The sequence below is a fragment of the Ceratotherium simum genome, chromosome 8 (genome assembly GCF_057802395.1).
Source record: "Ceratotherium simum simum isolate JZ-2026a chromosome 8, ASM5780239v1, whole genome shotgun sequence".
Lineage (NCBI taxonomy): Eukaryota > Metazoa > Chordata > Mammalia > Perissodactyla > Rhinocerotidae > Ceratotherium > Ceratotherium simum.
In genome coordinates, this window is record NC_141907.1 from 48,264,165 (window position 1) to 48,292,132 (window position 27,968).

The window sequence follows — 27,968 nt, forward strand, 5'->3', positions numbered from 1 at the left end:
GCCCCCACCAGGCCACAACAATGGCTGCCGCCAATGTCCCAGTCCCTGGAGAGGTCTCACCCCTCACCGAGATGCACTCAGGGCCTATTAGGTGAGTCTCTTTTCACCACAGCACTGTGCACCTTTCTTTCTAGTGATTTTAGGATGCTTTCTGAAACGGGTGAGTTTGCGCATGGGCCCTTTAAGAGCCAGTTTTAGTTTCTTTGTGAACTGGGTTTTCTGGGGGTACTCCCCAATGCTTTAGTAGCAGGCACAGTCAGATATTATGCCGCTGGTGTCAATTGTGCTGGGTCCACACAATGCCCACAGCGGGGGCGCTCCCCGGCTCAGGGCCCCGCGCCTCCAGGGAGGCTGCGTACCTGTGTGCTGCTCCCGGCGGCCGTGAAGCTGGCAGCCTGTGAAGGCGGCGTTTTTCCTCTCCAGGAGGGAGTCTCTGCCTCTTCTACCTCAGTTAGGATTGTCCGTTGTTGCAGGAGTTCCTCTTATGCAGTTTTCAGTTCTGTCTCAGGGGTAATTTTTCCACGAGTAGTTGTAAATTGGCTGTGTCCACGGGAGGAGGTGAGTTCCGAGTCTGCTTACGCCGCCATCTTGACTCCAGCCAGGTATCACTTCTTGATGAGGTTAAGTTGCAAGACAGTTGACTTGAAGGAAATGAGATTATCCTGCTGGACATGATCTAATCAAGTGAATCCTTAAATGGGACTGGGCTGTTCCTGGTGAGATTCCAGATGTGAGAGGTAATGAGGGAGATTCTGCTTTTCTGTGTTTGAAAATGGAGGGAGCCACAAGCAGGGCACAGCAGGCAGTCTCTAAGAGCTAAAAGTAACCCCTGGCCAACACACAGCAAAAAGATGGGGACCTCAGTCCTACAACTGCCAGGAACTAGATTCTGTTAACAGCCTAAATGAGCACGAAAACTGAGCCTTCCTTAGTCAACTCTTCAGATGAGCTCACAGCCCAGCTGGCTCCTTGATGTCAGCCTGGTGAAACCATGACCAGAGAATTCAGTCATGCAGTGCCCAGACATCTGACCAACAGAAATATAACCTAATAATGAGTGCTATTTTAAGATGCTAAGTTTGTGGTATTTTCTTATGTAGAAATTCTAAGCAAAGACAGAAGGCTGAGAATCTAGTATGTATACTGCTGAAGGGCCATTGCACAGAGAAACCAAAAAAGCTTTTGTTGGAGATTTCCTGGACCCTCAAATGCATGGCCAGTTTCTAAGTGGGATAGGAGACTAAAAACAAGTGGAAAGCCTCTGAAAAGCAGATCAGATATTTCAACAGGCAAGTAAGACAGAAATAAGGTCCAAGGAAACTCACTGGACTCTCAGTTGAAAATCTAGAGGGGCAGGGGTGAACAGAAACAGACTGAGCCTTACAGAGCTACACCCAGCCTCTACTCAGTAAAATCCCTGATGGATTAAGGGACCACTCTCTTCAACTAATGGAAAGGGTAAACCCTCTCCAGAGAAAGATAGTGTCATCTGGAATCTCTACATCTGGCACTCAATCAAATATAACTAGTCATGCCAGAAGTCAGGACTGTGTGGTTGAAAACAACAGAAAAACAGTAGACGATAAAAACAGATCCACCAGTGATCCAGATGTTAGTTAACAAAAAGCTTTAAAGTTAACTGTTATTAATATGTTCCAGAAAATAAATAAAAACAGTGACAAAAAAGATAAAGTGAAGAATTTCACTATAGAATTGAACTATGAAAAAATATAATCATAAAGAAGTCCTGAACTGAAAAAATACAATCACTAAAATAAAGCATCATGGATGGTCTTCTATTATCTATGAGAAAATCCATGTCAGAGTTCTCTGAAACAACAGAAAATGACCAAATAGTCATTATTCAGCTTGACTATGTCATTTTTAAATAAAAAGTACATGTGATTTTACAAAATGCCACTTAAGAACCAATTTCCAAATTCCTCACAGCAAGAGCATCAACAGTGCTTGTTACTTATTTAGATGATTCATGTCCAACTATACACTTGTTGTTAGTGCCGTTGAGTCAATTCTGACTCCTAGTGACCCTGTGTACAGCAGAGTGGAACTCTGCCCGTTCTTTTTGCGCCATCCTGTCACCTCCTGGCACTGTATCAGACAATGCTCCACTGCTATTCATATGGCTATACACTTGAGAAGAGTTTAAATATTTGTTCTTCAAATCTGGAAAATAAAATATCAATTAACCAAGAGAATGAATACCTAATCTTTAACACTTAAGTTACTGGAATTCTGGAGACACAGGAGTTCACAGATTGGTAAAGACTAGGAAGTCCCATAAATCTAAAGCTAAACTTCTCTGAGGACTTCAGGCTAAAAAAAAAAAAGATTCAAAAGTTATTTTGAAAGATACTCCCAATTACTATTTTTCAAATTTATAAAGTCTTGGCACAAGCATCCTATTAGGAAATGTCTTTAATTTGATTTCCCCCAGAAATGTGAGAAACTGAAAAGAAACTAGCCCAAAGATTAATTTTATTTCCTAATCCCTTGTTATAAGCTGATCATAAGACAACTCAGAAAATGCTTAACAATAAATAAGGAGCTTCAGGAAAATCATAGCCTACTTGATCCAAGGAAACATAGATACTGATTTACCCATAAGGTACTGGTTCTACTTATATATTAATTGTTTTTGTTTTGTTCTTAAGTACAACATTTAAGTTTTTTTGAACATGTGAACTAGCTAAAACATTTTACATAAAGAATACAAGAATAAGCATACATCAAGCTTTTTGTTTCCATTTCTACTGTAGAAAATTTTACTAACCCAAAATAGTACCAACTTTCTTTTGAAAGATTGGTTTTTATGAGTAAAACTCTACTTGTAGGATTCTTGAGTTAATACACTAATAATTGATATTAGGTATTATTATTATTGCAGATTTAAAAGTATTGATATCCAAACAAAAAGAAAAAATATTGGGGCCGGCCCCGTGGCTTAGCAGTTAAGTGAGCATGCTCTGCTTCTGGCGGCCCGGGTTTGGATCCCAGGCATGCACCAATGCACTGCTTGTCCAGCCATGCTGAGGCGGCATCCCACATACAGCAACTAGAAGGATGTGCAGCTATGACATACAACTATCTACTGAGGCTTTGGGCAGAAAAAGGGGGGAAAAAGGAGGAGGATTGGCAATAGATGTTTGCTCAGGGCAGGTCTTCCTCAGCAAAAAGAGGAGGATTGGCATGGATGTTAGCTCAGGGCTGATCTTCCTCACAAAAGAAAAAAAAGAAAAAATATTAATCAAAATTCCCCATTCTGGTTAAGAGAAATCTATTGATATTTAGTAATCAGAGGATCATATTTTTTTTCTCAAAAAACAAAATATTTTGGTGATTCTAGTTAATTACATCCACAGGGTTTTAAAACATATTTTACATAAAATAAAATAATAAAAGATATCACAACAATCAAGTTGAAATCAAGTATAAAATCATTTCAGAAATCATAATAACAAATGCAAGCAGTAATATGTAGGTTCATAATAAGTTATTATGAAATAGTTAGATTACAGATTTGTTTGTATATATGAATTATAAGCCTTTACCCTTAAAACAAGACAACATTTTCTCATCTTACACCTATTATTGAATATTACAGACAAGTCTCCTGAAATGGGGTAAAATGAACTCTTTCTGCCAATGCTTCCTTTTTTAGTAGTCATTAAAATGAAACAAACCTATAAAACATTTAAGATCTGAGCTTTAGACACCACTATGAATTACCTTTTCTGAATTTTGGATCCTTTCAAAAATTCAACATTTATATTTATTTCAAGATTTGTCAGTAATAAAATTTCACATTGGTATGTTAATGGTTTTTATTTCTGGACTAGATCTTAAACTGTGTACTACAAGTATATGCTAAAAATGACTCAGCAAAGCAAATAATATTGGGGTTTCCAGCATCCCAGATTGTAATTGCGGGATTGAAGAATGACTAACAAACACTAAATAAATGAGAGAATATCCAAGAAATATATTACCCATATTTATCACGATTAAATACGGTATATGTAACTCTCCTGTCTGAGATGCCTGGGGCTTACAATCTACTTTATTTCACAGTAGGCAAGGTGTAGAAAGAAATGACATATTCATTGGCCTGTGCCCCTATCCAACACTTAGGAAAAGAATATTTCCTTGGATTCAGCTTTATACAAATAAAAGACAATGAGTTTTGGAATTGACAGATCTTTGTTACAATTCTGCTCCTACCTCCCTGTTAGCTTTTGGAAATTAAACAAGTTACTTAATTAGTTTTAACCTGAGTTTCTTTACCTGTAAAGTGATATACACGTAGGTATTCCTAGCTATATAGGAATAGATATAATATATTTAAAGCTCTTGCCCCTTAGTAGGTATTAAATTGATGGTAGATATTATTAGATGGCCTGGCCCTCCACTGGCAAGTCTTCTATTCAGTGGTTCAAAAGAGTTAATTAACAGAAAACAACATTAACCAACGGTAAATCTGAAGTATGTGTAAAATGACTAAAACTAAAATTCATAGTATGTTCTGCCTCTTGGAATCAAATCCCGCAACGAACATTTCTCATCTTGCTAATACACAGGTGTGATGAATTTCTCACCAGCTGCTTTCATCGTGAGCCCTGCCAGGTCTTGCGGTGGATGTGACTCTTGCTCAGGCACTCAAACACTATTCCTTGGAGCACATTTCAGGCCCAGATGAGTGAAGCCTCTATTTACTCATAGCATTGCTAGATCCCTTTGTTCCCTCCTCCTCGCCCATGAAAATTAGAAAATGTGATGAATGTGTAAGTGTATTTCTCCTTTCCACCCTCTTCCATCACAAACGCCACTCTTCAACTTCCCTTTCAAGGGAAATCATTGTTTACTTCAAGGCTATGTTTTTTGCATACTTTGAGGTATATGTCACTTTATTTCTCTCTTTGTCGTTATCTCCTGTTTGGAGTTCATTTTCCAGATTGAGGATCCACACAAAGGAACTACAGAATTTCTAGGCAACATCATGAATGCACTTATTGAAATTATGTAAGATACGTGTTATTGCTAAATCTGACTCACTGAGATTCAGTTAAAAGGTCAGCTCCACCATTCAACTTTCCCTAATCAGCCCAGCCCTACTCTGAACTCCAATAGCAATGTATCACGCTTTCAGTTTATATCATACGTGGCCTCATTTATAGTTTTGAATGTACACGGATTCAGTTGTTTTTTTTTTTAAGAATGTGAGAACAGCATGAGGGAGAAGAAAGAGCATGGACTTTGTATGTCGCACAAACCCAGGTTGAAATTCCAGCCTCACGATTACTGACCGCGTGGTCTTAAAATAGTTACCTTCATCTTGGCTCAATTGCTTACTTTTTGTATGACACTTCACCTCTCTGTGTCCCAGTCTACTCATCTATAAAATGGAGATAACAACAGTTTTTTGTTAGTATACAAGATTGTGATGAATAAATCAGATATTTCATGTTAAGTGTTTAGAACAGCTACTGGTACATGGTAAGTGCATTAAAATAATAACTTTTCTAGTAATAACAATAATTGTATCGTACAATTATCATTATTATTAAACTCTCAATTTTAATTTTCACAATATGTATAATCATACTTTCTTTTCAGGGCTATTGTATGACTTAAATGTGATATTTTATAAAAAGAATACCTAGAATATTTTCTGATGCCGAACATGTATTTCGTAAATAATGGTCTGTCTTCTATGCTGAATCCTAATTAAAATGTAATTTTCCTGAGAACAGGTAGAATGTTTTACTCATTTTTGAAACTTCCAAATCGTGTTTGTACATAATTGTATCTCAATAAATGTTTGTTGAATTAAATTATATCAAATAGAATTGAATTGAATAGCATTCTACAAAATAAATTTTTGTTGGTGAAGCTGGTTTCTCCCAACCGTCTTCAGTGGTTTATTATTTCTGATTTTGAGAATTTGCAGATTCTGACAAATAGTCCTAACATTTGCTGTCAATATGTCAGTAATTTGAAGACTTCCCTCCTGTCTCCAGACATCTGGAGAAATCTACCTTATTCTTAAATATAAAGAAGATAATCTGTTGTAATTCAAAGAGAAGTTAAATGAAAAATATGCTATATACTATACACCAAAATCCAGAAATACCTAAAAGAAAAATGAAAAGTTTGTTTCACTGTTAAGTGAAGAAACTTTAGTCCATTTAACAAATAATTGTTAAATGCATATATATTTACTTTGGGACTAGACATTGTGGGCAACAAAGACATATAAGGAATGATCATTTTACATTTTTAATACTTAACAGTATTTTAAGTGAAATAAGGCATGCAACTGAATGAATATAATATGAAAGAATTGTTGATTTATATGGTAGATGTGGAATGAAGTACTTCATGAAAATAAGGGTATTTTTAGGTGAAAAATGAGAAAAGACTAAAACAGGTATCTGAGCTAAGTCTTCAAGGAGGTATAAATGTGTATCATAAGTCAAGACGGAGAGAAGAGTACAGTCAGACTTTCCAGAGGGAAGATGGTTGTAGTGGGTTGAATTATGTCCCGAAAAAGGTATGTTCACGTCTTAACCCCTGGTACCTGTGAATGTGACCTTATTAGAAATAGGATTTTGCAGATGTCATCAAGGTAAGATGAAGTCATACTGGATTAGAGTGGACCCTATACCCAATGGCTGTATCCCCATAAGGAGAGGAGGATTTGGAAACACACACAGGGAAGAAAGCCTTGTGACTATGGAGGCAGAGATTCCAGTGATGCAGCTACAAGCCAAGGAACATCAAGGATTGCCTGCAACCACCAGAAGCAAAGAAGAGTCCAGAAAAGATTGTTCCCTAGAGCCTTCAGAGGGAGCCTGCCCCTGCTGACACCTTGATTTCAGACTTCTAACCTTCATATCTGTGAAACAACAAATTTCTGTTGTTTTAGGCCACCAAGTTGTGGTAATTTGTCATAGCAGCCCCAAGAAACAAACACAATGGTCAAAAAAGATGTTTTCCACAAGTTTACCTCTTCTATTGCAGTAGGCTTTAATGAAAACGACTTCAGCTTTAATCCTAATTTAAATCGTGACTGGGCCATTTTTATTACATGTGTAGCATTGGGTAAATTAGTTAACTTCTTGTAGCCTCAACTTCACTATAAAAAAGATATAATGATACCTACCTTACAAGTTTTTAAATTTTTCATGGGTCAATTGAGATAAAGTATATGTGTTATATGATATGTAGCAGATATTTAACCAACATTAGCAGTGACAATGTTGTCAGAGATGACTTTTATACAGGGTCCCTTGCTGATTGCAATTATCAAAAGCACTGATGGTGGCATGATAATTAGTAAAATAAATAACCCCAGACTTTAAATTATACCTTTTTTCAATTTTCTTAAGATTTTGAAGATGTAATACGTACCTGTGATTTTTAAGAATCTTGAAAAGTCAAGGTTTTGTTTCAAAATAGATAAACAAATTACTAGATACACCAGAACTTTTTTTCTTTTTTTGCATAATTATAAGTGATACATTTGACTCTGAGTATCATGTTTGATTGACATTGGGTAGTAGTCAGATGATAGGATTAAACAAACCAATATGTTCTTTAGTAGACTTGGATCAGCAATATTTTGGCATTATATCAAATAGTGTTAGATATAGTATCACATTTCTTGGTACTGTGTACAAGTGTGTAACTCGAGGAATCACATAGTCCTTACTCTGTTCATTTTGATGAATAGAAGACAGACAATACCATATGCTTTGTTCATGCTTCTTAAAACGAGGTTTAGGAGGTGTGTATACCTGTGCCAGGTGATACTTGACAACTCCACAGGATAAGCAGTGCATATATTCCTATAGGCTAAAATTTGGGGAGACTTTAAGGAGAGAATTAAATGTGTAATATCACAGTAAGCACAGCAATGAACAAATAGTTAACAGCACAGGTTCTAAAGCCAGAGAGCCTCAGTTCATCCTACTTGGCAGAGCATTAACTTTGTGAAGTTGGGTAAGTTTCTTAATCTCTGCGTGCCTCAATTTTCCTCGTCTATAAAGTGGGGATAATCACTAGTATAATAGTATAACACTTAATATAGTTATTAATTGAGCTAATACATGTAAACCACTTAAAAGAATAGTGCCTGACACCAGAGTTGGATTTACCATGAAGGTATAAACCTTAGCATTAGGCATGTTCTCTTGCATGGCTTATTCCAAGCCTTAGGAGGCACCCTTGCAATATTTTCACAGACTCACATCTTTTTGTAAGTATGCAAAAATCAGATATTTATCCATAATCACTTAAGACAGCTGTCTCTTTCCATTCTGATTCCCTCGTCATCATCTTTTTTCATGTCAAGTGAATTGGAGTGGCCCTCGGCATTCAGAATCAGCTAAGGGTAAGCTGAGCTGGCGAGATGTTGAGTTTAGGTTTAGTAGGATAATTTGCATGTATAGTTAAGATATTACTGGCTATCTTGATGAAGGAATGAATTCCAGGATTACTCCTAGCCTACTTCTGATTTGTCCAGTGTCATGACATGAAGGTACAGGGCAAGAGGACGTATTGCAAGGTGAACTAGTCCTATAGCACCTGGCAGTGGAAGTATGTGAGCAGTTGAGAAAAATTTGAAATGTATGCAGCAGAAGATAGTTTCTAGAAAATTCTTCCAAGTCTTGTAGATTATACATGAAATAAAGTTAATAAAAGTTTTCCCAAATTTGAAAACGCTTCAGAAAATGTCAATGACATTATAAATAATGAATTGTGATGCTGAAAGAAGTTTTTCTAATATTAGGATTATTAAAACAAATAATAACCAATCAGTTATGCCAGAGGAAGACTAAATTATCTTTCTATTATTGCTATAGAAAATGATGTATAATACATATCCTATGAAGAAGCAATCAAAGAGTATGAAGACAAAAGAAAAGGAAAAGAAAGCAGTATTGAGGTGGGTTATGCATTTAATTAATAAAAATGTTTTATGTTTTCTGGATTTTATGATCATTGTGGCATTTGTTGTAATTTCTTTTCTCATTCTAAATAAATGTTCACTTACATACTTAATTTTATATACATAATTTTATACTTGCTTTCTTAATGAGCCAACAAAATCTTGTAAGCTTCAAAATCTATGAAATTTGGATAGGCCCTTGCCCAGTTTATATTAAGTGATAAAACCACAAAGCCATTAAAAATGTGCATGTGAATATATATAAATATAAGTAAATAAATACATACATAAATAGATGTGCATGTTTCAAATCACCCAGCTTTAAATGTAAGACTGAGAGTCCAAAGAAATTTACAGCTCACAGAGAGAGAGCAATCAGACTCTCTATCACCGCCATGGATGATGCTGAGATCACTGCTTCACTGAAACCATTCAGCAGACATTTAGTGAGCTCCCACTAAGTGTTGACTGGAATACAAATTGAACACTTCGCTGTCTCCACCTTCAAGGAGCAGAATCATCCTCATGTTATCACCAAGAGAAATTAATAATACCGAACAAAAGACATTATATAGGCCCAAGCAATTAGAATGCAAAATATTTCCAGATATTACTTAGTGAGAACCGTGTCTCAGCAATGATGTATGACAAGCAAAAAAAGTGGCTCAGAAGAAAACAGTGACAAGAGAAAAATGGACATAGGTGTTTTCCCTTTAACTGATGTTACCCTGGAAATACAAAATCCAAATTTTATAAAATCACTAATGGAGTTATTCTTCAACATAATATAGAAAATCCTTTTTTTAAAATAAAGATTCATTTTAATTATTTTTGAAATAAGCTAAAAAATAGCCCAGTGGCAAAAGTAGGAGATCAGACTCAAAACATGGAAGCAAAGGTAGTAAATTACATAAATGGAAAAGCTTTGGTGAATTAACTAAAGAATAGTAAAAAAAGTAAAAAGAATAATAGCATAAGAATCAATTACAATATCTTGAGTCCTTCATCAGTTAATGAGTTAAATAAAATCTTTAACACATGTTCATTTTGCATTTCCACGAGTCTTATTTTTTTTTTCTTTCTGCTGAGGAAGATTTGCCCTGAGCTAACATCTATGGCCAATCTTCCTCTATTTTGTACGTGAGCTGCCACCACAGCGTGGTCACTGAGGAGTGGCGTAGGTTCACACCTGGGAACCAAACCCAGGCCACCGAAGCAGAGTGTGCCAAACTTAACCACTAGGCCGCCAGGGCTGGCCCGAATCTTAATTTTATACTCTTAAAGACTGTCCACCAAGATGCCCAATGGTTTCGCATGACAGAGACAGGTAAAATGTGTTGCCAGATGATTGCACACCTAATGGATGGCTTAAGGCCAGGCATATCTCTTCTTGAACTCCCAGAGGTGAATTACAAGCATCGACAGAACTTACTTTTTCTGACCCTCTATTTCTCTAGCTATTCTTCTCTGCTAACTTTGAGTTTTGTTTTAGTTTTTGGTTTCCACACAGCAGATAAATTATTACCCATTGGGGGCAGCAATAATTGAGAGTTTGGTTTTATGGTTTGATCCTTTAGTGATTTCTGAAAATAGATTATAGAGATTTATTTTCTGTTGGCTAAGAACTGTCAGAAAATCTTGTTTGTCTTCTTTTATTTGTTTGTTTCTTTTGAGTTCAAATAATTCAAGAATGTCACATCCATCAGAAAAGATAACCACTCTTTTGTATATGGATTTCTGAGGTGGTGTGTTTTTGTGTCTCCTGCATCTCTTTACCTGTGGTTAAAATTGTAGATATTATGCTATAAACTCTCTATGTGTCTGCATGTTTATGTGTCTGCAATTCAAAACGCCTTTTATTCTTGTTATATTAGTGGGAAATATTTTTCTATTTCCAGGGAGTATTAATAATTAGATTATAAGTTACTTAAATGAGTTCTGTCCTGATTAGTTTATAGAGATAAATAAGTGAATATATAAATTAAACATTCCTAAAATTCCTAAAGAGTAAGCAAATTTAACTTCTAATATTTTAAATGTGTTAGGCTTTAAAAAAAAGTTTTCTTACAGAAACTGACTCAGAAATATTTTAAGAATCCGACTTCATATACTTAAGGTACACTTAAAGTATCAGAATTTGGTAAACCTAAGGTAAATCTCTGGCAAATAGGGCAAGTTTTATAATTTTGGTTTAATAAAAACAACTATGCCCTTTCTCTGACATAGTTTTCAAGTTTTCTCTGTTCTAAGTATCACACAAGCACACATTTTATTCTACTTGGGTTCCCTTTTCCTAAACAAATTTCACTTTTTTCAACTGATCAAATAAGCTAACTTTACTCCTACACAATGTTTAAGATTATGAAAATGTAAATTTGCATTCAACTAAATTGAGTCATTGTTCTGACACTTTTGATTTCAACAGTAGTTATATATGCCAACTTAAAGACAATTTCCAAAATCTTTTAAGGTAATGTGAAACATTAGATTTATATTAAATTGAGTTAATTAGTGGATAAACATTGATAGTTAATTAATTTATATGATAGAATACTGAAACACCTAAAGCATTGATTAATACTCATAACTTAAAGTTTACATATTTTACTAATTTTTCTATGCCATAGAGAGGCTGTATCTTGGGGTAATGCTAATGAAAGTTCATTTTTGCCACTTTAAGAAATTGTAAAAGGGAATGTGTGGCTATCGAATACTTTATTATGTATTTATTTTCACAAGCTTTGTTAATGTGTTAAAATACTTGAATAAGACAGAGTTCACTTTCCCACCCACCCAGTTTTCTGTGTGAAATAGAAGTTAGTTACTTTTGTTAAAATTTTTAATTCATATGAGTAGTTGAGACCACACAATATATTGAAAACTCAATTTTTTTCCTTTTTAAATAAAAAGAGCAATTTGTCCCAAAGCAGGGGTTCTCAAACTTTTTTGTTCTTTGGATGCCTTCACATTCTTAGAAATTATTGAGGACCCTCAAGAACTTGTATTTATGTGAGTTATAGTTACCAATAGTCACCATATTAGAAATTAAAACTGATTGTTTAAATATTCATTTTTTAATTTATTTGAAGAGAGTAATGATGAATACATTGGATGTTGATATAAATAGCATCTTAATATAATTATGAAATTAGTTTTTACCTGGTGGATTCCCTAAAAGCCATCTTAGTAATGTACCAGTTCTAGAATATGAAAAAGCGTAATAAAAAACAAAATTTGTAAGGCAAATTTTATTTTTCTTGGATTATGATACCTGAGCCTGAAAAGAATCTCTGAAATTTGTTAAAATTTCAGCAGTTTGTTCATCCTGATTGGCTCGCTTCCTTGGTTTACTGATTAATACCTTCACCTACAATGTGAAAAATAATTCTTTACCTTCTATGTAATCTGCCTACATTGTAAAATTCTGTGTTTTACCAGGATAATTTTCTGTGCTTTATGTTAACTTTATTATATCCTGGATTATTTAAGGGGAAAAAAGGGCAGAAACAAAAGTTTTCACTTTCCAAAAAGCTAAGGTTCTTCACAATCCTACCATCTAATTTTTTTAAATGCTTTATTTTCACTTTAATTAAATGGTTAACCGAGTACTGTTTCTCAGGTACCCATGATCTTATCTAAATCAGATGTCCAAATCTCTCCTGAAAACTATTTTGATTTTTACCTCTCAAAAGTCATTATCTTATCATAGAAAAATAGATAAAACTTTCAGGATATTTTTACATCTAAGACTATTACACTATATCAGATGGTGCCTGGAAAATCACAGATTTTTTTCTTTCATTTCTTAAGAAGAGATGCTAGAAGTATCTAATTAGGTTTGTTTGATGAGTTGCATGGGAAGAATTGTCAAATCAGAAGAGACACTCAGCTTCCTCAGGTTAATCAATGTAGGTAGAATGTTATTAACATAAATATTCCAGAAATTTCACACCTTATGGGAAGTCTTCGGGTATTTGTTAATGCCCTTGCTTTCAATAATATGCTTTAACCTCAGGGAAAACATTGATCAAAACTCTTATGAAATAGTTTTTTCAAGTTTTCCTGTATTTTTCAGGTGCCTTATCTGGTAATGCTTTATCTAATAGTAGTTTTGCTTTATGGCAGTGCTTTATCTAATAATATTAGTCAATAACAATAGAATGTTATCAGTCATAGTTTCAGTTATTACTTAAAATGTTCACAGGCCACTGCTTTACTGTTTAAATTTGAATCTACCATCTTCTAAGCCAGTGGTTCTTAAACTGTGATAAACATCAGACTAACCTGTGGAGTTTTATGAAAATGCAGACATGTAGGTCCTACTCTAAAGTTTATGTGATATTTTTGGTATACTCTTGATATGTATGCTATGTTTCAGGATCATTATATACTATATCTCAAGATTTTTTTCTTCTATTAAAAAAAGTCCAATCATTTTTTAAAATCAGATAAAAGTCACTGACTTTTCTAAAAACGGAAAAGGTCAGTCTCCTTCAACACGGGAGGACAGTCTCAAAGGCTTGTGGAAAAGGACTCTATTAGGTTCTTCAAACTATTGACACTTCAACGGATAGAATGTTGGATACACGCTTCTGACCCGACATTGTCTAGACCACTTTTAGACTGAGAAGCAAATGGCATCATGAAAATGCTAACTCAATATCCAACAGAACAAGAATTAATTACTTAGGACTGAATGAACTGATGAGGAAAATTTTAATGTGCTTTTTTTTAGGGGGGAATAGTATTAATATTACTTTAATGTTCTATTTCCTAAATATATAAGAAAGATCTTTCTCTTTGTTAAGCTGTCTGAAACCCAGGACAGCTGAGTAAACTCTGCTTTTATAAATTGAAATGAAATTTTTAAAATGATACCTAATTCCTGTTCCTCACCAAATTCAGAAATTCTTATTACTTCCCTTTACTTTTTATGGCAATATAGTTATTTGCTTAGGTTTGATAAGAATGTCTTCCTTTTTATCAGGATATAATAGAACAAAATGATTGTACAACTATGGCCTTATTTTGAGTATCATATTTAAGAACAATACTTATTTAATCAGATACAACAAGCTGCTCTTGAGAATCAAATGGTGGGTTTATTACAGAGACAATGTTTACAAAACCCTCCCAAGGAAATTGCCTGCTACCTGGTTTTCGGGGTCCATGGAGCTTTACAGGTAGTAAGGAAGGTTACTTCCCATTACGTCAAGAAAGAACCTTAGAAAATTTGGAGCACTATGAGAGAAAAATCACCCAAATTTAGAGCTACTGCAGGTGAAATATGGTGGAGGGAGTATCTTGGGCTTCATTTCCTCACCTTGGGACAGTAAATAATAAAAGTTTTTGTAAGTTAAATCTGAGGTTACCTATGAAAATTTCCAAACAGAAGTTAACTTTGTGGTGTTTGTAATTGTTAAATATTATACAACTCTTGATTTGTAAAAAGTTTAAGAAGGCCTATATGGTAAATTAATACTCCTACTGCACCTATGTAATCAGGCCAAACCTAGTGAGACCTGCCTTATTTTGTAATCAAGAAAATCTTTCTTTGAGATTATCACAATTACAAGATAAAGAGAGACTGTCAGAAAAAATTGTGAAAGACTTTGAAAGGTACCAAAAAGATTGCAAGGTGTCTTCAATGGAAAACTATGCATTGTCTAGAGCACACCCTTCCAGAGTGTCTGACTCTACGGGATTTGCACTTTTCATTGTCTTTGACCTATTTTATAGTTTTGTAAACTGTAGAAAATCAAAATAAAGTGAATGATTCTTGACCATGGAAATGCAAATTAATTATGCTCAGTGGAATGAAACTGATTATTACTCTGTGGATATTGACTAATTTTGCCAGTTTTGCATCTATTAAGCAAATTTATTTGAACATTCACCATAGCTTATATAGGTGTCTGCTCTTTGGATTCTCTAGCAAACTAGTTGTAACATATTACTGGTTCCCTCATTACTTAATGAATCATATGGAATTTTTGGCACATGTTCATTCAAAATATAAGAAATAGGCTATGATAAGTAAAATACTTGAATAAGTAGAAGGAGAGTAAACATACTTAAGAAGTAGGAGGAGAATAAATGCACCTCCACAGGTTCAGGATAAAGCATCTTAAATAAATTTAAAAGATAAAATGTGTAATTAAGCCTACATTTTGATTTCACAAATGCTGTGAGGAAAGACGCCATTAAAGAAAAAGTTTAAAGTCTTATGTCAGTGCATATCATATATCTTTATTTTCTATAACACGGGTTGGCCTATCTCTCAGAAACTATTTTTATGAGCACTATTCAGTCACATAGTTTCATTGATTTAAATTTGTTAAAAGGCACAACGGTTGCATTTCTGAAGCAGTGCAAAAGTTCTGTCACCTAAAAAATGATATCTCTAAAATGAGAAAAACCAAACTCTATACATTGAGTAGTGCACCCTTGAAGATAGATTTCTAAAAACTGACAATTTTTCTCAGCCCTTAAAATTTCATAGCCCTGCTCTTGCTTATCAGTGTCATGACAATAATGCAGAGACCATCTATGGTCTTAAGGAAACTTATGCTAAAACACCCTTTATCAAAGTAGTAATGAGAAATGCTAGTTTTAAAGAATGTTGATAAATATTTCTTGCAAAAGGGATTGGGTGTCAATTAAAATTGGGAAAGAAGATTCTCGATGAAAACTGGCATGTTTGAAGTTCTGTGCACTCCTACCATTAAAAATCATACCTGTGAAGCTTTAATTAAAACGAAGTTTTCCAAACCTATGTGAGCATTTTCCCCCATAGATACCAATTAACAGCACATGGAATAATATTTCCCAAAACAATTGTTTAGGGTATGCTGTACTACGTCATGAATCATAGTTTAGATTGTCAGTAAACTCTCAGGATTTTTAAATCCTTTAAAAAATAAGATATTTTTAATGATAGCAATTATAAATGCTTGTATAATAGAAAGAAGTATAAATATAGGCAAGAACAAATGGAAATACAAGTCACATGTAATCCCATCATGTAGAGGTAACTACGTTTAACACTTCGTGTCATTTTTGCATGCATCAGTAAGTACTTTCATTTTTATAAAAAAAGGAATCATAATGCATGTTCTTTTCTATAGCCTGCATTTTTCATTAGACAAATTACAAATATTTCTGAGCTGTTAAATATTCTGCAACACAATTTTTGATGGCTTCGTGATATTCTATTTACGAATGTACTTAATTTTTTAAACAAATCTTATCAATAGCCATTTAAGTTCGTTTCAGTTTTTCATTATCATAAATTCTGCCATGGATACCCTTATGGCTATATCTTGGGTCCATCTATAATTACTTCTTTAGAATAAATTTCTAATCCAAACATCGTGGATCAAAGAGTATGTAAAATTCTACTGCTTTTGATCTATATAACTGTCTGGCCTCTGATCTCAGTTGCATCCTCCAAGCTGCAGACCTGTATTATGTTTGTATTTTAGTATCAGCTCTCTTTCCAGTTTTTGAAGATATTTAAAATCATGACCACTCTTCAAACCTTCGACTATATTCAGTTGACTCCATGTCCTTCTTTAGAGAGAAAATAGAACACACCAGAGAAGAATTGTCTTAACTTCCTTACCTAAAATAATTCTACATACTTAATTGCATTACTGTCAATTCTTTTCACCTTTAATCCTCAGAATAAAATGTAAATCTTTGTCCTGCATATTGGATTCCATTCTTTTGGGTTTCTCAGAAACCCTTCAGGTTCACTCAATTACCTGTTTTCTATTCTGCATCATCAGCCTTTCCTTCTATACTGAATCCTTCTCAAATAAAAAAACTCAACGCCACAGTCCACTCCAGCTACTACCTTATACTTCTTCTCCTCCACAGGCAAACTTCATCAAAATTTTGTATCTACTCACTGTCTTCAGTTCCTCACCTGTGCATACAGCTCATTGCACCACAAGTCTGACCCTCCTCCATATCTTACACTGCTCTTGCCAAGGTCATGTTTTTTCTGATAATTCTAATGGAAACTTGTCATTTGGTCCTTATATTATTTGCCCTCTCTGTGATCTTTAACACTTTTATTACTCTCTCTGAAACATTCACTTTCTTTGGTTTCATGAAAGCGTGCTCTTCTGTCACTTCTACCACACTTCTCTTACTCTACCCATGCTTTAAAGTTAACTATCTCTCAAGTACTGCACTAGGCTTTTTTTTCTTGTCTTCTCTTTATTTTTTTATTTTGTTTTTCTCTCCCACATAAGATACACTTTCTAGGAATTATCATCCACATTCATGGGTTTGATTATCATCAATCTCATCTCTATCCTGTGCTACAGTCCTACTCACAATTTCCAGGTACCAGCTATAACTTTAACCAAGTTACTTAAGCTTTCTCAGCCTTAGTTTTCTCATCCATAAAATGGGAATAAAGATTGTATATCTGCCATAGGTCACACTGTAAAGCATCAGTGAGACAATTTAAATGTTTTAATACTGTACCTGGCAAAAAGCAAGGGCTTAATAAATAGCCTTTATTCCTAATCTCTAGTGTATTTAAAATAATTTTGGGATAAACACTACAAAATTCAGGTAACTAGGAGGAAGAAAGTCCTTGGTAAATAACAAAATTAAGACAAAAATAAATGACTGATATGTACACAAAAGACTGTATTAGTTAAGGTGCCACTAGCTGCCATAAGAGATGAACCTGAAATTTCAATGAACTAACACAGTAGAATTTTATTTTTCACTCACTTAAAATACAATAGGTGGGGCAGGGGTTTTCCTCCAATAATTTATTCAGGGACTCAGACTGATGCAGATTTGGTATGCATATAATCTGCCTTCCAGGTTTTTGCTGCTGGTATTTTTGCCAAATATTTTGCCATTGCATATCTTGGGTCTCAATCTTTCTAGCCTCTGACACAAATTTTCTTGCCATCCACTGACTTCCTACTAAGCCATGATGTATCTTTTCGTTTTTTCTTTCGTTAGAGTCCCTATTCACGTCTAATGGTAATTTGCATGTTGGTTATAATAACACAAGCTGCCTAAGAGATAAATGTCAAATCTCAAAATAAATGTCAATGTGGCTTAACATATTGACAATATAAAATTAACATCATTTGTGTAACATCTTCAATTTCTTGATAAACTATGAGTCAAGAAACATATATTAGTTGTAACATTGTAAGTAACTATAACCAGCAGTATGACTTGGGTGAAGTTATTTCTCTTTTTCTTGTCTCAAATTTTATATATGCAAAATAAGGGGCACGGTCATGGAATAAATGCTAAGATTCCTTCAACTCTATAATTTGGTTAATTTATCATATCCAGATATTCATGACTATCATAGAAACCAACAGGATAAGAAAAATGTGTGTGTTTAGGATCAACGCTAAACATTTGTTTAAGTGTTTGTTAAGGAAAGAAGGATGAGCAAGCTACAATAACTATAGCTTAACAAACATCCTTCAGGACATCTGTGATAGGCAGTCTCTAGAATGTCCCCAGTGATCCCACCTCTTGGTATTCACATCCTTGTGTAATCTCCTCTGAGTGTGAGGTCAGACTTAGTGACTTTCTCCTAAGAAACAGAATATGGAAAAAATAAAGGGAACTCACATCTGAGATTAGGTTACCAAAAAACTATGACTTCCATTTCTCTCTCTCTCTCACCCTTTTTCTCTTGATCCTTCACTCTAAGGGAAGCAAGCTGCCATGTTTAAGGGCCTTAGACAAGGAACTGAGGCACACATGGCAAGGAACTGAGCTGCAGTCGCCAAGGACCTGAGGTCTGCCAACAGCCACATGGGTGAGCTTGGAGTCAGATCCTACCTCACTCGAGCCTTGAAATGGCCTCAGCTCCAGTTAATAACGTTACTGCACCCATGTGACATTGCCTGAGACAGAGGACCTGGGTGAGCTGGGCTCAAATTCCCAACCCACAGGAATTATGAAATAATAAATGTGGTGTTTTTTGGGGGGGGGGGAAGTTCGGCCCTGAGTTAACATCTGTTGCCAATCTTCCTCCTTTTTTCCTTTTTTCTCCCCAAAGCCCCGGTAGATAGTTGTGTGTCATAGTTGTACATCCTCCTAGTTGCTCTATGTGGGACACTGCCTCAGCATGGCCTGATGAGTGGTGCATAGGTCCATGTCCAGCATCCAAATTGGCCAACCCTGGGCGTCCCAATTGGAACATGTGAACTTAACTGCTATACCACCAGGACGGCCACCTAAATATGTGTTTTTTTAAGGCTCTGTGTTTTGGGTTAATTTCTTACACAGAAATAGATAAATAAAATATCTGATTGGTAAACAGCAAGGACATCATTCTTTCAAAAACTGGTATTCTGATGTAGAATAACTCACTTCCGGAAAAAGAAGCAGCAAAAAGTCTTCCTTGGATTTCTTCTTGTATTTTCTCTTTGGCTAGGCTCAGTTCCTGTCCCCAAAAAAGCAAGGGACTGCAAAATCAGGAATTTTCCCCTCTCTTTTACTTTGCCCTTTCAGTTCTTAGAATATTTAAATTGTACCTGGCTGTCCCTTATCCCTCTCCATGATAATACATTTACTATTTCCTAACGGATTATCTTTTCCATTAACTTTTTAAATTTTTTGTGAGGAAGTTCAGCCCTGAGCTAACATCTGCCAATCCTCCTCTTTTCTTTTTTTTTTTTTCCTTTGCTGAGGAAGACTGGCCCTGGGCTAACATCCATGCCCATCTTCCTTCACTTTATACGGGACACCGCTGCGGCATGGCTTGACAAGTGGTGCATCGGTTGGCACCCAGGATCCCAACCGGGGAACCCTGGATGCCACAGCAGAGCGTGTGCACTTAACCTCTTGTGCCGCTGGGCCAACCCCTTTTCCATTAACTTTTAAAAGTAATTTTTTTTTGTTTTTTGTGAGGAAGATCAGCCCTGAGCTAGCATCTGTTGCCAATCTTCCTCTTTTTGCTGAGGAAGATTGGCCCTGGGCTAACATCCATGCCCATCTTCCTCTACTTTATATGGGACACCGCCACAGTATGGCTTGACAAGCAGTGCGTGGGTGTGCGCCCAGGATCCAAACCTGCGAACCCTCAGGCTGCTGAAGCAGAGCGCATGCACTTAACGGCTGCACCACCGGGCTGGCCCCTAAAAATACTTTTTAATAATTTTCTTATTATATAAGTAAAATTCATATTGATCATAGAAAATTTAGAAAACACAAATAGGTAAGAAAGAAAAGTAAAAATCACCTGTAGTCGCAAAACCCAGAGATCTATCATTAACATTTTGATGTATATCCTTCAAGCAGCTGTCTTATAGTTACTTAGATACTCTGGTTTTAAACAATTTAGGAACAATAGCATATATATATATATATATATATATATATATATATATATATATATAGTGCTTTCTATGTGCCAAGTATTTTTCTAAGTACTTCATATATATTAACTTATTTAATCTTAACAAGGACCCTCTATTATTGCCACTTTACAGATAAGTAAACTGAGGCCCAATATATCTACATTCACACACGTTGTTTTTCTCACTGAGCATAATGATCTAAAAGTCACTAGACTGTTCAGGGCCGGCCCCATGGCGTAGTGGTTAAGTGCGCACACTCCACTGCTGGCGGCCCGGGTTTGGATCCTGGGCGAGCACAGATGCACCGCTTGTCAGGCCATGCTGTGGCGGCATCCCACATAAAGTGGAGGAAGATGGGCAAGGATGTTAGGTCAGGGCCAGTCTTCCTCAGCAAAAAGAGGAGGATTGGCATGGATGTTAGCTCAGGGCTGATCTTCCTCACAAAAAAAAAAAAAAGTTACTAGACTGTAACTGCTTAACACATCATTAAGCACGTCTCACTTGTTTACATTTTAACAAAAACCTTCTAGTGACTCACTTTGTCACACTCAGAGGTTTGGGTAAATGATGAAAGAATAGTAAAAAGCCCGACAAATCTTCCATCACTGCTTTTAAAACACTCGCACACATTTCTTTCATCTCTGCATAAGGCCAGTCCAGAGGTCAACACTTCTCAGAAGTTACCCCGGGGTCCAGCTGCTGGAGAAGAGCATAGATCTATGTTAACATCCCATGCAGTATGGTCAGGATGAAAGGGGCCATTCTGAGGTACCTACAGACTCCTTCCTGCAATACCTTAAGTTACATCTCCCTACGGTTTATGAGATCTGGAGAACACATGGGCATAATGTCCTTATTAAGTTCAGAGAATAACAGAGGAGCCAGAAGGTGATTTAAAACCTGGGACATAGCATATTAGGAACTCTGGTATTCATTTCAACAGCCAGACTCAAGAATCAGTGGAATGTCAAATCAAGTTGCATTTTACAAAAACTGCGACATCTCTGCATTGAGTGAAAGTTGCTGAATACACTTACTATATCATATTCCATACCCTGAGATTAAACATTAAATACATATGATGTATGTCACACTTTGCAGTTATAATATCTTTGCCACCTTGATTCCTGGAGGATGCAAGAAAAAGTTCACTCTTTTTATTACATATGAACATAAACAAATATACAGAATATATTGAATTAAATAATCTCTCAAATATGCTATAGCAATTATATAAAGTATTACTATAGTAACTATATGTTGTATATGTAACTGTATGTTACTATAGTTTGACCAGTATAGCAGTACTTTCAAATTTTATCTACATGAAGAAGAAGCTTGTCTGCCTTGTACACCACTTTATCCCGTAGAATAACTTTGTGCCAGATATATTTTATATGTATTCATTCATTTAATAAATACATATGACTATGTACTGTTAACAAGGAAATGAATCAGAGAGAGGCTAACTTAGTCAAGTTCACATAGCTGGCATACATTGGTTTAATTCAAGATTATTCCTAAAAGAATCCATCACCACCACCACCACCACGTGAGAAGGAAAAGGTCACAGTGGCAGTGAGTGCTCTGGAACTCACACAAATCTGTATGTCTACCCCAGGAGTGTGCCACTAGGAAGCATTGTCAGTCACAGAATTTGAGTCACTGTCAAGATCCATATCTCTATCTGTGTATGTTGCAGGTATTTTTGTCTCCAGCATAGATCATGACTGGTGAAGAATAGATTTCGTGTCTTATTCATATTTGTTACATGGAGCTAATATAGTGCCTTATACACAGTAGAGACCTAGTAAAGTTCTGATGAGTTGAATCAGAGAAGGACAATATGTTAGTTGTACAACTGACTTGTAGAAATGATTATCATTTTTGTTGGACAAGGCAGAATATAAATATATACATATAAACTTATATATGTATACATACAAACAGGTTGATCTAATCTACAATTAACATGGCATCAAACCCCAAACGAAACTAAGGGACTATAAAGTGATGTTTGTTTCTAAGTTTTTATAGAGATATAAGAATTTAAAACTAAACCAGGTTATCCAAAAGCAAAAGGAATACCTGCAGTGGGCTAAAGTTGGCAGTGACAGGCATGAATCTCAACCTAGACATAGGGCTAAGTTGTAAAAGGCATCTTGAAAGGAAAATAGCAGGGGGAAAATCAACCAAATAAAACACAGAACAGATAACAGGAACAGGCCTGGATAAGTGGTTAGCATTAATATAAATATACACCAGCACCTCTTACTGGAGTTGCTTAATACTATTAATATGCATGTGTGTGTGCATATATACGTGTATACATACAGGTTTGTGTGCATACATATACATACTAACAGATGGATGGACAGAGAGGCTCACATTCAGCATTGGGGCTGTCTGGCCAAGGGTACCCAGATCCCCTATGTGGATCTGGCATTTAGAAGGAGGGCTCCAATCTGGGAAGAAGACAGGCTGTAGAAAAAGTTTGTCAAATTAAAGAAGTACTTCATTCCTAGAGGAAATGAGATATCAAGACGTGTTGTCAAGCACAAAAGAGTAAAGCAGCTTCCCCAGCTACTCCAAGTTGGAAACACAGCAAGAACTTGTTCAGTAAATCAAGACAGAAATCACTGACTTAAACCGAAGAAAACAGGGCAGAGCCAGACTTGAAGCAAAATTGATGAAATGCTGAATTTTCTCACTTCTCTTTCTTTCTCTTTGAGTCTTTTCTCATTTTTTTTCTCTTTTTTATTCCTTACCCTCAACAGGAAAAGGAGGTATCTCACAAATTAAGGTCACACGTGACAAAACCGTAACATCATTTACACAATGACGACAGGCAAGTAATGATGGGAACAATAATAACCTCAGACAACCAGGGAAACTATTGCTATTGTGCACAAAACCAAATGCTTACCTTTCAGGCATTCAAAACAAAAAGGGGAATATAATAGGATATATCGCCCTCAACAGCTAATAAGGTAGAAAAAACAAATTATCAGGAAAGAGATATTTCCCTAGCTCTGAAATCCGAGAAGAGACATTGCACATGAATCTACCCTGGGACTTTTTTGAATCACACAGACAGTATTGTAATAAGGTCTTTCTGGGGGATTAAAAAAAAGAAGATATAAAGAAACTTTGGATAAATAATAAATTCATAGAAATGAGAGAGAAAAAAATCAGCACTGCAAGTGAAGATGAGACTTCTAAAAGACTAAAGGAGACAGGCAGAAATAAATAATCACAAAAGGTAAAGAAGCACAAAGAAGATAAAAATGGTAGAATCATTTTCACAATTGACCTAGACATGACAAAATATAGATGTTAAAATAATGTAAAATCTGATGGACCAGTATCTGTCACTGTAAAATGTCTACATTTTCCCTAGGGATGCATTAATCATTTTCATATAGGTCTCCCTGGCAGAAATCATTATGATTCAGAATTCTTGTTTTAATGTAGTGGCTACTGAATTAAAAATTTAAGCTGTTCTGTAAATTTCATTATGTTATCTTTCAATATCTTGCTTTAAAAGCTTGCTCCATTGCTAAATGCCATATTAGTTTGTAGAGTTGATCTTCTGCTCATGTGAAGATGTAGGAGAAAGAACGTGGGTTTTTGAGTTAGATAGGTTTAGGTTTGAATTTAGCTCTTCAACTTATTGGTTGTTTGACCCTGAGTGAGTTAGTCAGCTCGTGGTCTTTTTTTATTTATAATATGAGGTAAATAACTCCTATATCTCTGAGTTGTTTTTATTATTAAATGAGATCATGTATATAACATCCCCAGCAAGTTTCTAGGTAAGTATTAGATAAATAATGGGTCTATCTTCTGCTCTTCTCTGATGGGGTTGGGACTCCATATCTTAAATAAGTAAATGAAATATATACATGTCAGGTAGTAAAAAAGAAAACTTCAAAGGAAAGAATTTCCTAAGTATTTATACAATGAAAACAACCTATGTCTATAGTTTTAAATTGTTTCACATTCAACACTTCATTCATTGAATATCTATTCAATAGGAAAAGCATCATGCTAGGTAATATATGTAATAAAATAAATTGTACATGCTTCCCTAACAGTCTAATGGAGGACAGACATATGTAACTAAATATTAGTCAAGCTCTGAGGAAAACACATGAGACTATGGAAGGTAGAACAAATGGATAATTTCACAATAGTTCCAGAAAAGGTAAGGAAATGACAATGAAGGTTCCTGATCAGCTGTACATTTAACTATTCTGCCTATTATTAAATGTATGCAGCACTGTAGTGATTTTTGTCTCCTATGAAATAACATTTTCCTCTCAAAAAGGTTTCAGTGGTCACATTTTATCCTAAGAAATTCATAAGTACCAAGATTCTTAGTACAAAATAAGCAATATTTATACCCCTGCAAGTTTAACTTTGGTTTTCCCAAATCAAATTGAAGGTCTGGTCTCTTCTTTTCTAATAAATACAAATCAAATTTAGTCATTTTCTTATCCTTGCTCTACCACCTGAGACCCACCAGTTTTCATACAGTTTTTTTTTTATTTTCATTAAAACAAATCTCTGAAATACGGCAACCGCACTAGTTTAGTTCTATAAAATTATTTTAAGGTTTTTCCTGATTTATTTTGTTACTTAGAAGATATTTCAATATTATGGTTTATCTCAAGGTACCAGTAACAATTTTTCTTATAATTCTTTAAGGAAGTTTTTTAAAGTTCAAAAAAATGTTTCTCATAATATTTGTAATAACTTCCTGACATAGAACTCTCCAGTGCACCAAGGTGGGCTACAGAAAAGTAAAGTAATTCCACCAGCTCACTTACCATAAGCTTCCCATGGTTCCCAAGAGTTGTGTGAGGCTGGAATCCTGTGGTTAGTTCAAAGGTTGGTCGGCCTATTACAGAATTATTCTTGAAGTTTTAAGTATTGAAGTGGAAATAACAGCACATTCTGGGTTAGGCCACACAAACCTATTTCACTAAGGGAATGGAAAACTAATTCTAATGGAAAATCAAAATGATCTTTTTAGCCATTCATATGCTCAGCAAATATTTATTGAACATTGCTATATGCCAGGCCCTGTTTTACTTGCTGGGGAAATATCAGTGAGCAAAACAGATAAAAGTCCTCATCCTCCAAGAACCTACATTCTGATGGGGAGGCAGTTATAAACCAGGGCCAATTTATCCATTAGGCACAGAGCCTAAGGCCCACGATACTTCTAGGGGCCCACAAAATGTTTTAATTTTAATTTCTTTTAAAACCAGAAGAAAAGACGTGAATATTATAATAATGCATCCATCCTGGATTATATTTTTCTTCATACCAATGCAGTCATAAAATATAGTTTTAAGTACTTTTATAGAGGGAGGGGCCCATTAAGGCAAAAGTGCCTTGAGACCACGGAAATTACATTGTAGACCTGCAATAAACACAATGAATAAGTAAATTACATGGTATATTAGAAGGTGAGAAGCTCTGCAGAGGGAAAAAAAGAAAGCGTGATAGAGTTTGGGATAAGGTTGTTTGCAGTAAAGTGTTAGAGAAAGCATCACTGAGAAGCAACATTTGTGCACAGACTGGAAGAAGGTTAGGTAAAGAGCTGTGCAGGTCTCTAGGTGAAGAGCATTCTAGGTGCAAAGGTCAGCAGATGTGAAGCCCTGAATTAAGAGGTGTGCCTAGCGTGCGGAAAGAGCAATAAGGAGGCTATTATAGTTGCAGGAAAGTGATCTCCGGGGAGAGAAGCTGAAGAACAGGCCGGGGAGGAGGCAGGGGTCAGACTGTATAGTGCTTTGCAGGCCACCTCGGGTTTATGCTGAGTGATATAGGGAGCACCTGGAGGATTTGGGGCAGGGTCACTGCTATGAGTTGAATTGTGCACCCCAAAAAGTTCTGTTGATGTCCCACTCCCAGGTACCTGTGAGGATGACCTTATTCAGAAATAAAGTCTTTGTGGATACAATCAAGTTAACATGAAGTCATTAGGGGCCGGCCCTGTGGCGTAGCAGTTAAGTGCACGCGCTCCGCTGCTTGCGGCCCAGGTTCAGATCCCGGGCGCACACAGATGCACTGCTTGTTCAGGCCATGCTGTGGCGGCATCCCATATAAAGTGGAGGAAGGTGGGCGCAGATGCTAGCCCAGGGCCAGTCTTCCTCAGCAAAAGAAGAGAATTGGCATGGATGTTAGCTCAGGGCTGATCTTCCTCACCAAAAAAAAAAAAAAAAAAAAAGGTGAAGTCATGAGAGGGGCCCCTAATCCAAAACGATCAGTGTCCTTGTAAGAAGGGGAAAACACCCTGTGAAGACAGAGATACACAGGGAGAACGCCATGTCATGAAAGAGGCTGAATTTGCAGTGATGAGCAGCAAACCAAGGAATGCCGAGTATTGACGGCCACCATCAGAGGCCAGGAAGAGGCAAGAAAGGATTCTATCAAGTCTCAAAGGGAGCATAGCTCTGCTGACATCTTGATTTCCAACTTCTGGCAGAACTATGAGACAATAGATTTCTGTTGTTTTAAGCCACCCAGTTTGTGGTACTTGGTTACAGTAGCTCTAGGAAACTCATATAGCTACTTTGTTCTAACAGCATCTCTGCAGCTGAGTGTCGAGAATAAACCATAATAAAGGCAAGCATAGGAGCTAGGAAGCTTTCTTAGGTCAAGTGTCCTGGAAAGCAGATTCTAGGATGGCAAACAGGAGGTTTATCCAGGAGCTCTCAGGAACAATACAGAATGGGCATGGGGAGGGGTGGGAATGAGGGCCTCAGAGTAGAGCAGAGGGAAAAGTGGAACTTCAGTAGAGCCTTCAGACAATCCAATGGGGGCTCACTGAACCTGGAATGGTCCTTCAGAGTCATCTTGAAGCAGGAAATGAGCCTACTGTAAGTACGCCTGAGAAGGACATGTATTGCATGTGGGTTGACCCCCAGGGAGGGAACATAATCTTGAGTAAGACATCTCCCTTCAGCAGAGGGAGGGAAATACTTGAGGAACTCGTATGTGAGCAGCCTACATTCCTCAAGCCGTGGAAATGAATACTTAGGTCTTGGGGAGAAGGAATATGTAAGGTGTTTCATAGCATCTCCGAGAGAGGATATTTTATTTATAGAGGAAAAATTCAAACAGCATGGGAAAACATGAGAGTTAGAGTACAGCACATGGAATTCTGTGTGTATAAATGGTGTAGTTGTGTGTGTGTGTCCTAGCAAGTATCTTCCATTTGAATAGCACTCTGAATTTATAATATACTTAATTTAGTGACCAGAATAACCTTGAAATGTAGGTAGGACGGATATTGTAATATGCCAATTTTACTGGTATGGTAAAGAAAACAGACATATTAAGTGATTTTCCCAATACACAGTGAGTTAGTGGTAAAGGACAAGACTGAAATATGGTTTTCTGAATCCATGTCCTGAGTTCTTTGTACTGTGTCATATGGCCTAGATATTACTTCAATTATGTGGCAATGATTGGCTCCACAATTCTGTATATTCTTTTATATTTCGTTATTTCAGAACCACCAAGAGAGTGTGTGGCAGAACCCGCATAGTTGTTTATCAAGCACACATCAACTTCTTCCTGCACCCAAGGCTAGACTACGTTTGTCAACCTCCTTTACAGGTAGGTGT

At 36.1% G+C, this 27,968-nt stretch overlaps 1 long non-coding RNA gene across 1 annotated transcript; it reads left to right on the top strand.

Annotated features, from left to right (window-relative positions):
- LOC147916456 (uncharacterized) lies at nt 1–27,954 on the top strand. Its single transcript, XR_015552992.1, has 3 exons — nt 1–91; nt 8,883–8,965; nt 27,855–27,954. It is a non-coding gene; the product is annotated as an uncharacterized LOC147916456 (long non-coding RNA).
- The last annotated feature ends 14 nt before the right edge of the window (nt 27,955–27,968 follow it).